Source organism: Saccopteryx bilineata, chromosome 4, assembly GCF_036850765.1.
Source record: "Saccopteryx bilineata isolate mSacBil1 chromosome 4, mSacBil1_pri_phased_curated, whole genome shotgun sequence".
Lineage (NCBI taxonomy): Eukaryota > Metazoa > Chordata > Mammalia > Chiroptera > Emballonuridae > Saccopteryx > Saccopteryx bilineata.
In genome coordinates this window covers 109,721,113-109,731,989 of record NC_089493.1, presented here as the reverse complement: position 1 = coordinate 109,731,989, position 10,877 = coordinate 109,721,113, and the positions used below count along the sequence as shown (strand labels likewise).

Sequence of the window (10,877 nt, the reverse complement as noted above, 5' to 3'; positions counted from 1 at the left end):
CCTGCTGTTTACAGTTGGTATAAACCTCAACTGAACTGAGGTGCTCTTCCCTTAAATGGAGACTTTGACAATGTTAAGAAATACACAACTAGCAGAAGGCATTGTTTCCACTTTTCTCTAACCTGTTGCTTATTTACAGCCCATCAGCAAGCAGATCAAATGGATCAAAGATTGGCTATAGTTCTGAGAAAACTTAGAACTCAACTGTAATTCCAGAAAAGGACTGAGTGTGGCTCTTCTGCTGACTCAGCTGGTGAGCTTGCGCTCAGCAGCGCCACGCTTTTCCGGCCGTTCTTTAGCAGAGTTCCTATGCTGTCAGCACTGCGGAGTTGGTGCACGTGTGTCTTGGGAGTGACACAGAAAAGAGGCTGGTATTACATTTTAAGTATTGGCCCCAGAAATTAGAACAAAATATCCTCCCATGCAATGCTGAACCTCTTACTCAGAACAGACCCATTTATGGAGCAGAGACTCTTTTAGAAAACCTGGCCTGTTTTTCCAAATAAATGATGTGTGCTTCACTTTCAACCGAAAGCACAGACAAGAATAACGGAGAGAATTCTGGAGTTAATGGGACACAAATATGTTGAAGTATTCAAATCAAACAACTTTGAAATGAACTGAGTGTTGAAGCACACAGGTCCAAATACGCAGCCAATGATGGCTTCACATGGCTTTGAGGGTTCCACTTTGGATGCAGCAAGGGAGAAATTGTTCAGTTTTTCTCAGGGTTGGAAAACATGCTGAATAGGATAACACTGCCGGTGGACTTCCAGGGGAGGAGTATGGGGAGGCCCTTGCGCAGTTTGCTTCACAGTTAATAGCTGAAAAGGCTCTAAAGAAACATAGGAAAGAATAGGGCACAGGTATATTGACATCTTTAGGAACAGTTGAGCTGAAGTGAGAACTCACTATGAACCAACATGAAAGCTTATGGCTATGCTGCGGCCAGCTCCCTGTGACAGATCTGGGCCTGGCAGAGGGTATAGCAGTCAGGTGGTTACATTGGAGGTTATGGATGCCATGATGACCATAATAGCTATAATGATGGCTACGGTTTGGGGTCAGGTAGATTTGGAAGAAACCTTAATTATTGTTCTTCAGGAATATCTGACCACAGATGTGGGGACTGTGGCTCTACATTCTACAGCACAACAGGACACTGTGCATACAGGCAGAAATTGCCTTACAGAGCTACTGGGAATGACATTTACATATATTTCTCACCACTCAACTCTGTGAAAGTACATGTTGAAATTGGTCCTAATGGCAGAGTAATTGGTGAAGCAGAGGTTGAGTTTGCAACTCATGAAGATGCTGTGGCAGCTATGTCAAAAAAAAAAAAAAAAAAAAAAAAAAGGGCAGTCTGACCTGTGGTGGCACAGTGGATAGAGCGTCGACCTGGAACGCTGAGGTTCTTGGTTTGAAACCCTGTGCTTGCCTGGACAAGGCACATATGGAGGTTGATGCTTCCTGCTCCTCCCCCTTCTCTCTCTCTCCCACCCCCTCTAAAAATGAATAAATAAAATTTAAAAAAAGAATGTTTAAAAAAACCCACAAAGCAAATATGCACCACAGCTATGTAGGACTCTTCTTGAATTCTACAGCAGGAACAGACGGTGGTGCTATTGGTAGCCAAATAGTGGGAGATATGGGCTTGTCAACCAGTCCAGTTTTGGTGGTCTAGCCAGCCAGCAGCTGCTTGGTGGTGATGCAGAAGGCTAAAGGAGCCAGAGCAGCATGAGCAGATATGGCCAAGTATTATGGGAAAATTTCAGTGATTTTTAATCAAATGTTGCATAGGCAGCCAAGAAGCAGTGAACAGCAGCTACCTCAGTAGTGGAAGCAGTAGCATCTTTGGGAGTGCATTGGGAGTGCATGGAATGGAAGGGATGTCTAGCATGTTCAGTATGAGTGGTGGATGGGAATGTAGTTCATTCTTATCATTGATGCTTGGTCAATATTATTTTAAAGAGAAAACAATACTCAAGCTTAACTGTTTCTAATACCAGCTTGTGATTTATGCTTACTCTAACTGGAAATTAGGATTGCTTTAAAGACATATGTTTCACCATTCTTTTCTTCTTTTCCAAGGAGCGATAGAGACAGATTCCCACATGCAACCTGACCCAGATCCATCAGATAGCCCGATAACCCCCATCTGGGGCCGATGTTCTGACCATCTGGGGACATGTTCACAGCTGAGCTATTTTTAGGTGGATGGAGGCTCCATGGAGCCATTCCCAGGGAACATAGTCAATGCACTTGAACCAATCAAACCATGGCTGAAGGAGAGGAAGAGAGAGAGAGAACGAAGAGGGGAGGGGTGGAGAAGCAAATGGTCGCTTCTCCTGTGTGCCCTGACTGGGAATCAAACTTGGGACATCCACATGCTGGCAACACTCTACCTCTGAGCAAACTAGCCAGGGCTCAGTATTTTTTTAACATAAATATTCATCTAGATGTAACAACTAAGTTGAGTAAACTATAACTGTTAAGCAATTTTTAGCTTTTCTCAAGTTAGTTCTATTGTAGGATATAGTTAAGCAGTAAAAATATTTAAGTAAAAGCAGTTGAATTATGTTAAATGTTGATTTTATAACACATTACATTGAACACTGGAAACGTTGAAAGATTTGCTTTCTTTTGGTAAAACTCAATATAGAAGCTGTGGCTACAATTACAAAGTAAAATATTCGGCATGTTTGTTAATTCTAGTTTCATTTAATGACTTCTAAGACACATAAATTTAAGTTCCTTTTAAAGTTAAACAGGAAAATTGAGATGCAATACCAATACTTTAGGATTTTGATCTTGGTATTTGTGTGAAATTCCGGGACCTTGATTAAAATCTTCTTTATATTATGATTTTCTTTTAGGTGTATTGTGCTAAGTAAAACTTGTCAAATAAATCTTTCTTTCAAAAACAACCAACCAACGACAACAACAAAAATGTCCCAGGGACTGCAAGGATGTGCCAGGCTCTGAGTCGCAAGCTAGCCAGTCCCTCATTTGGGAGATTTTTTATTAAATTCATGCAGATTTCAGAGATAGCTCTAGAGGGCAGCAAAGACAAGCGTGGTGCATAGTTTCCTTGATGAAGGACACATTAAAAAAATGCAGGCTATCACATTTTTTTGCATACGATGCCAATTTTTAAAAATTTAATGTCTGGATTGAAATAGTTTCCAGATTGTTCTAGAAACACAGAACAAGTCTTATAAGGCTTGTAGGGTTGTCAATTTAGTTCAGACCTCCTTTCATTTTACAAAAGAGGAACTGGCCCTGAAGGGTTAAGTGATTTTGCTAAGATCATCCCGTTTGATAGTGGCAGTAAAAGCCAGCCCTGCCCTTCCTCACACTCACACATACATGGACATGCTCTCTCTCATATTTAATCCAGGTTCTACAAATGTCTTTTCCATCCTGAAATCATTTGGTCATCATGGAAGCTTGCATTCAAATACATACTTACATCTTATGAAAAATGTCATCTTATGACTGACATTTTTATGCTTGAAGCTGGTGGGTTTTAAGTGCAGTAATTAAACTTGGACAGATTGGTTCTCCTAAAAAGCCAGATCTACATTTTTTTCAGACAACACTTCCAGGCTTAGAACTCTAGGTGGCGACATAGGACTTTTCTTTTGCTTTCCAGGCGTGTCTACAATCTGGACAATTTCAGGAAGAAATCTTATTATTTCGGTTCTTGACCCTAGTATCTAATAGCATTTTCTTTTAGCTAAGCTAATGATGAAGGCCTGACTGCTCACTTCTTAGACACTATAATTATTTTAATTATAATCCTCTGACAATGACTGCTATTTAACAGGTCATACTCTGTTTTGTCATATATTTGTCAGTGTCATATCTAGAGAGAACATTTTTATTTATTTTTAAACTTCCTAGTGTTCACGTGACTGCTGCCTCTCTGCTTCTCTGAGCCACCCCTGGCTCCTACACACTCTCCCAAGCCCAATCACACTCTCCAATTCTACCCACCCACTCCCCTCACCTCCATGCCTTCACCAAACATTTTAATTCAGTGGGTTAGTTTTAATTCAGTGGATATGGGCATAAAAGACCATTCTGAAAGAAAAATAAACTCAGAGGATAGTCTGGTAAGTTGGGAAGGGAGAATGACACTTCATGCAATAATTTTCTGGATTCATAAGAACTCTAGAACAGGGTTTCTGAAAAAATATTCTAAGACCCACATGGGATGCTTATGGAAATGAAGAATTCTTAGCCAAATGTGGACTTGCCAGGTCACAATATCTGGGGATGGGTTCTGGAATCTGTGCTTGAACAGAGCTGCAAAGAAGCTGAAAAAAAAATTTTTTTTTTTTAATCAGCTGGTGGCGCCATTTCCATCTCCCTCGCTGCTGCTGGTTTACTGGCCCGCTGCCTGATTCACAGTCCTGAACGTGGAGCCTTGCAGTTGATGAATAAAGATAGCCACCCTTCTCCCAGAGTCTGCTTTTCCCTCCTTTCCCCTAAGGGTAACCTGACCCCAGAGCACCTAAGGACTCATAACTAGAAGGATCGTATGGAATGGAAAGAACTTGAACTTTGGGATCACAGAGGACCAAGATTGAATCTTGGATCCATTGTCAAGTGCTTTACCCTGCAAGGGCTTCAGTTTCTCAACTAACCACAGTCACACTATTCAGAGATGGCCAACTATTAACATTTGGGGAGTATTTTCTTCTGGTATTTTGTCTCTTTTTTCCATCCCCTTTATTTTTTACTTATTGATTTATTTTTCAATTACAGTTTACATTCAGAATTATTCTGTATTAGTTTAAGGTATACAACATAGTGGTTAGACAATCATGTACTTTACACAATGGTCCCCCCAATATCTCCAGTACCCACCTGGCCCCATATACAGTGTGTCCGTAAAGTCATGGTGCACTTTTGACTGGTCACAGGAAAGCAACAAAAGACAATAGAAATGTGAAATCTGCACCAAATAAAAGAAAAACTCTCCCAGTTTCATACCTATTCAGTGCAGTTCAATGTGGGCTCATGCACAGATTTCTTAGGGCTCCTTAGGTAGCTATCCCGTATAGCCTCTACAGACTCGTCACTGACTGATGGCCTACCAGAACGGGGTTTCTCCACCAAACTGCCGGTTTCCTTCAACTGCTTATCCCACCGAGTAATGTTATTCCTATGTGGTGGTGCTTCATTATAAACGAGCCAATATTCACGTTGCACTTTGGTCACGGATTCGAATTTAACAAGCCACAGAACACACTGAACTTTCCTCTGTACTGTCCACATCTCGACTGGCATGGCCGTGGGATGCTCTGCTGTATACACGGTGTTACATTATCATCTGCGCATGTGCACATGCTGCCACATCATCCTACAGAAACTGGGAGGATTTTTCTTTTATTTGGTGCAGATTTCACATTTCTATCGTCTTTTGTTGCTTTCCTGTGACTGGTCAAAAGTGTACCATGACTTTACGAACACACTGTATAGTTATTATATTATTGACTATATTCCCTACACTGTACTGTATATACATCACTTTAAACTTTAAAAAATAAGATTTTAGCTTGACCTGTGGTGGAGCAGTGGGATAAAGCGTCGACCTGGAAATGCTGAGGTCGCCGGTTCGAAACCCTGGGCTTGCCTGGTCAAGGCACATATGGGAGTTGATGCTTCCTGCTCCTCCCCCCTTCTCTCTCTCTGTCTCTCCTCTCCCCCCCCTCTCTCTCTCCTCTCTAAAATGAATAAATAAAAAAACAAACAAAAAAACCTGCCACTCTCTTAAAAAATAAGATTTTACACTTAAAATTATTTTTAATAAAATATAATTTTTAAATTCACAATATACAAATATATTCTCAATGCAGAAATTCAAATTATCAGTATATAGATGAGATTAAGGTCCCCTTTTGTAGGTAGAGCGCAGAGCACATTCCAAGCACCTGTGGCTGATGCAATGCTGTGAGAACACTCCAGCTCCCAGAACCCTCCTGGGTGGAGCTCCACCGCTATAAGGAAGTAAATCGGTGCCAACCAGGCAACTCCCTGACCTTTTCAGCCATTGGCTGTGAAGGACACGCTGTAACACCCTATAGGCTGAACCTGTGTATATAAGGTAGTTTACTTCCTGAATAAACCGGATCTGCGTCACTGAACCTGGTCTCCGGAGTCGGGTCTCTTTGTCTCCGTCGTCCTCACCCCCGGTGGGCCTTGTCCACACCCTTTAACCTTTCCAATTCAAAGTTCACAGCAAGTAGAATTGTCCTGCACATTGCTCTGAAATATGCTCCCATGATGTGCTGTCTCATTTCAGGAATCCTTCCTACATATTAGTACATGTAGATCCATTTCATTTTTTTGAACTGCTGCAGAGCACAACTTTTTCTCTAGGTCAACAGATTCTTAAAAACTTGTACATATACTTTTGCATACTTCTTTTTCATTTCTCTTATGAGGTGAATATTTTCCCATTTCATAATAGATCCTTCAGAAATCATAATTTGAATGATTTTTACAATATTCCAGCATATAAATATTCTCCAATTGTTTGATATTTAGATTGTCCTTCGTTTTTGATCATTGTTCCTTTTTAACAATCAACTTGATGCCTTTTTATACCCACCATCCCCATGGCTCCCTTAATTAGGCAATGTATATATATATATATATATATTTTTTTTTGATGATAACCAAATAATTCAAGTGTGTGAAAAGTGGCAGATAAGGTCAAGATCATTTTTGTAGTTTCTGCCATCACCTTAGGCAAAAGTTGCTCTTCGAGTGAGGATGGATGTTGAATTTTAACCTCTTAAACTTCTGTTGAAACTCCACTCTCTTCAGTAAAATAACCGAAATAAAATGAAGGTATCTTTTCCAGAACTGTTTACTTTGAGCAGGTGTGCATTTTCACAATCAGAAGGCAAGTTTGCAATCAGTTTCTCTAATGGAAAAGGCACTCTTATAGAATTAATCCATGCACAGCTCAGAAGAAGTAAGACTTTCCGAAATTGATTGGATTAAGAGGGCTCCTTAAAATCAGAAATGCTTGGGCACTCATCTCCTGTGCTGGGTAATTGACCGAGGTCTTCAAACCATCATCCTTCATGGGAGGTACTTGGCACAGATTCATTGTAATTTCAGACCCTTCAGGATTAGGGTCAATTAAAACCATAAATAGAAATGAGCTGCCATTATTATCCCTAAAATGGTACCTAACACCTTCACCTGACCCACTCTTGTATCATGTGATACTTACAAGCAGGCTTGCTATACCTGATGAGGCACAGCCAGATGAAAGTGCTAGGGATAACAGTCATGGGAAGGGATGTGTGAGTTTTAAGTGAAACATGAACTGGAGTATCTGTTTTGTCCCTCTAAAAATACAAGGGCAGCAGAAAACATTGCCTCTATCCCTGAGGATATATTAATCAAATATCACTAGAACAACAGATAAAGCACAACACTGGAAGATTTTAAAGACAAAATAAAGTGCACCAGTGAGTAATGGCAGTTGCAGATTAAAATAATGATGGTGGCGTAGTGGATAGAGCGTCAACCTAGAACACTGAGGTTGCCAGTTCAAAACTCCAGGCTTGCCGGGTCAAGGGTCAAGACACATACAAGAAACAATCAATGTACAACTAAAGTGAAGCAACTATAAGTTGACACTTCTCCCCCTGCCTCTAAAAATCAATCAGTACAATTTTTTTTAAAATAACATTGAGAAGGAAATTAATAATGTTAATATTTTCACATGTGAAAGTACTGTGGGTATTCCAAGTATTCAGTGTTTCTAATAGAATTTCAGTGCTCTTTCACTCCGAGAATTTATATAATTTTGGGTTCAATTTAGGTTGTAGGATTATTTTGTTATTTAACATCTGCTATTTTGGGGAGTGTGATTAGAGGGCTGATCGCTCAGCTCAAAGGAAACTGATCTCTCTGTGTTCCTCTCTCTGTCTCTGTCTCTCTCTGTCGCCTCCTTCTCCCCACTTTTCTTCTTCATCCTTTGCTAGGTTCACCTGGTCCAAGAAGAAAGAAAAATAGGACTTTGACCATTTGTGATGTTACAATACCATCACTTGTGACATCTGTAATTAGCTTAACACCTTCCATGATGTCGGGAACATTGAATGCCATCTCCATTTGACTGAGAGCAAGTGAGGCAGGACAGGGTGAATGGCTCGTGGCCACCCACTAAGATAGCAGCAAAGTTAGAATTAGGACACAGGGCTTTTTGAATTCCACAGTACTCCTCCTTTCTCTTTACCCTTCTTTAACATTTTGGGCCAAATGCTTTCTTTCTTTCTTTCTAGTGAAAAGCATTTCTTTCACTAGTTTCTAACCACAGGTCAAAAACCTATCCTTTAGCCATCTAATGGGTGGAACTTTGTTTTTGGTCATTCACTCCTAACTCCACAGGGTGATGAGACACAGGGTCTCCAGGGAATTGGTGCTGGGAGCCTGAGGGTGAAAGGTCATCCCCTTCTCCAGCCTCTGCTCCTCCTTTGGTGAGTTGTCAGGCAGCCTCTCATCCATTGATCAATCAACCCCGACCCGCAGCCTGCCTGCCATGCAGCTCTTGCTGATTTTATCAGAACAGGAATCTTCTCCTCAACTTGTTTGCCCTCTCCCATCACCTCCATGCCTTTCCCACCATTCTTTCTCTATCCTATTTCCTCTCTGGTCCTCACAGCTGCACTGACTCCATCTCAGGAATTAGTTACTAACTTTCTCCTGACTTGGGAAGGCTTCCATGTATTCTCACTCAGCTCCTCATCTATTGCAGTCGAATCAACCCATAAATGGGGATGTTTGTGTGTGCACAAATGAGATAAATAGTGGATAAACCAATGGATAATTGCCATAGGCTTTTTAGAGCCAGGAGCAAACTTGAGATCATCTGATTCAACCAATTCATTTTTATAAATGAAGAAATTTAAAAGAGGTAAAAAGTTTTCTGTTATACAATTACTGACACAAATACTATTAACTAGATCTTCTGACATTCAAAGTGCTTTTATCCTCCCATGAAACCATCCAGCTTCTACTTATTGTAATTCTTTTTAAATGTATTTTTCTAATTGCATTTTTTATTTTAGAGATGATACATTTTTAATTTAATTAGAAAATTATGTATTCTCAACTCTATTAATTTATATTAGGTGTGTCATACAGTGTTTTAAAAACTTAAATTTTTTCCTTAAATGTTAAAGCAATACATAGTCAATGTGAAAAACTTAAGTAAAAGAACCCATAAATGGAAAATAATAATTACCCAATTTCACCAAGCAGAGAAAATCATTTAGTGATTTCCTTCTACATAGTTTCTATACCCTGTTGAAATCATGCTGTTTATAGAATTTTATATTCTAGGGGTTTTTGCTTGTTTGCTTATTTAATATGATACTGTGAGCCTTTACTGTATCACTGCAAAGTCTCTGTACACGTGATGTTAATAGCTACATACAGTCCATCATGTATGGTAACGTAGTGACCTTAGACATGCCCCTAACTCTTGGCATCTAGGTTACTTCCAACTCTCCATTTCTTTTAAGGCAATGGTGCAACAGTACCTATGCATATATACTATTTACATATATTTCTAATCTTACCTTGGGAAAAAATCCTGAAAATTAAACAGATGAAAAGCTATTTACATTTTTTAAGGCCGTGATACATTTTACTCAATTGCTTTCCAAGTAGGTGATGCCAACTGACTCATTTACCAACAAGTGTGGACAAGGCCCACCAGGGCGTGAGGACGATGGAGACTCAAAGATCCAACTCTGGGGACCAGGTTCAGTGACGCAGATCCACTTTATTCAGGAAGCAAGCTAGCTTAAATACAAAGGTTCAGCCTATAGGGTGTTACAGCGTGTTCTTCACAGCCAATGGCTGAAAAGGTCAGGGAGCTGCCTGGTTGGCGTTGAGTCACTTCCTTACAGCGGGCGAGCTCCCTCCTGGGTGTGCCTCGGAGGGTTTCTGGTGCTGGAGTATTCTCACAGCATTGCATCAGCCACAGCTGCTAGGAACGCGCTCTGCGCTCTACCTACAAACAAGCTTTAGAGTATTTCTTAGGGTTTTTCTAAAAATAGTATCTTATTTTTAGATAAGTATTTTTGATATCAGTTCAGTCTTGACTGGTCAAAGGTCTAAAACAGTTGCAGCCCAACACCAATTCTACATTAAAATTGCAAACAGGAGTCACGGCCCCCTCTGTAGCTGTGTTCTTTTAGATTGTTGTGTTCTGTACAGGTTAGTCGTGTGCTCACCTTGGCACTGTGAAAGGAAGTCAGCACTTAAAAAAAAATTTTCTTTTCTGACTATGTACATTTACTGAGCTCAGTGTATCTGAAAGCCTACTAAGTGGCAGACAATGGGCCATGTGCTGGAAACCAGAGGTAAGAGACAGAGGTTCCAGCCTGCTGTTGTTCTCAGCATGGAGGGAGGACAGTCACAAACACCAGCAGGGAGGACAGAATGATTGTGCTTGCTGCTGTAATGGGTGTCTGCACAGGGTGTGGGTGCTCCCAGACCAGGATACAGAACCGGCTGCTGGAGGCACAGGCAGCTTTGTGGGAGATACCACACTTAGGCTATCTTTTCAAGAAGAAGATTGTGCCAGACAGAAGACTCGAAGAGAGTAGAGGCCAGGCTGGAGCTCTCGCACAAATCTCCACTTGTGACCTTGGGACAGTTACTTACTTCTCTGCACCTCAGATTCCTCACCTGTAAAAAATACTATTAGTATAAACTACTTCATGGGACTGGGGAGACTGAGACAACACAGGTAAAATGCTTGGACAAGTGCTCAGGGCATTGTCAGAGCTGCGGAGATGTTAAGAGCATTATTGTCATAGCTGAAGCACTGA

At 40.7% G+C, this 10,877-nt stretch overlaps 1 pseudogene; it reads left to right on the top strand.

Moving 5' to 3' along the window:
• The first annotated feature begins 570 nt into the window (after positions 1-570).
• On the top strand, positions 571-1,803 carry LOC136335065 (heterogeneous nuclear ribonucleoprotein H-like; annotated as a pseudogene).
• The last annotated feature ends 9,074 nt before the right edge of the window (positions 1,804-10,877 follow it).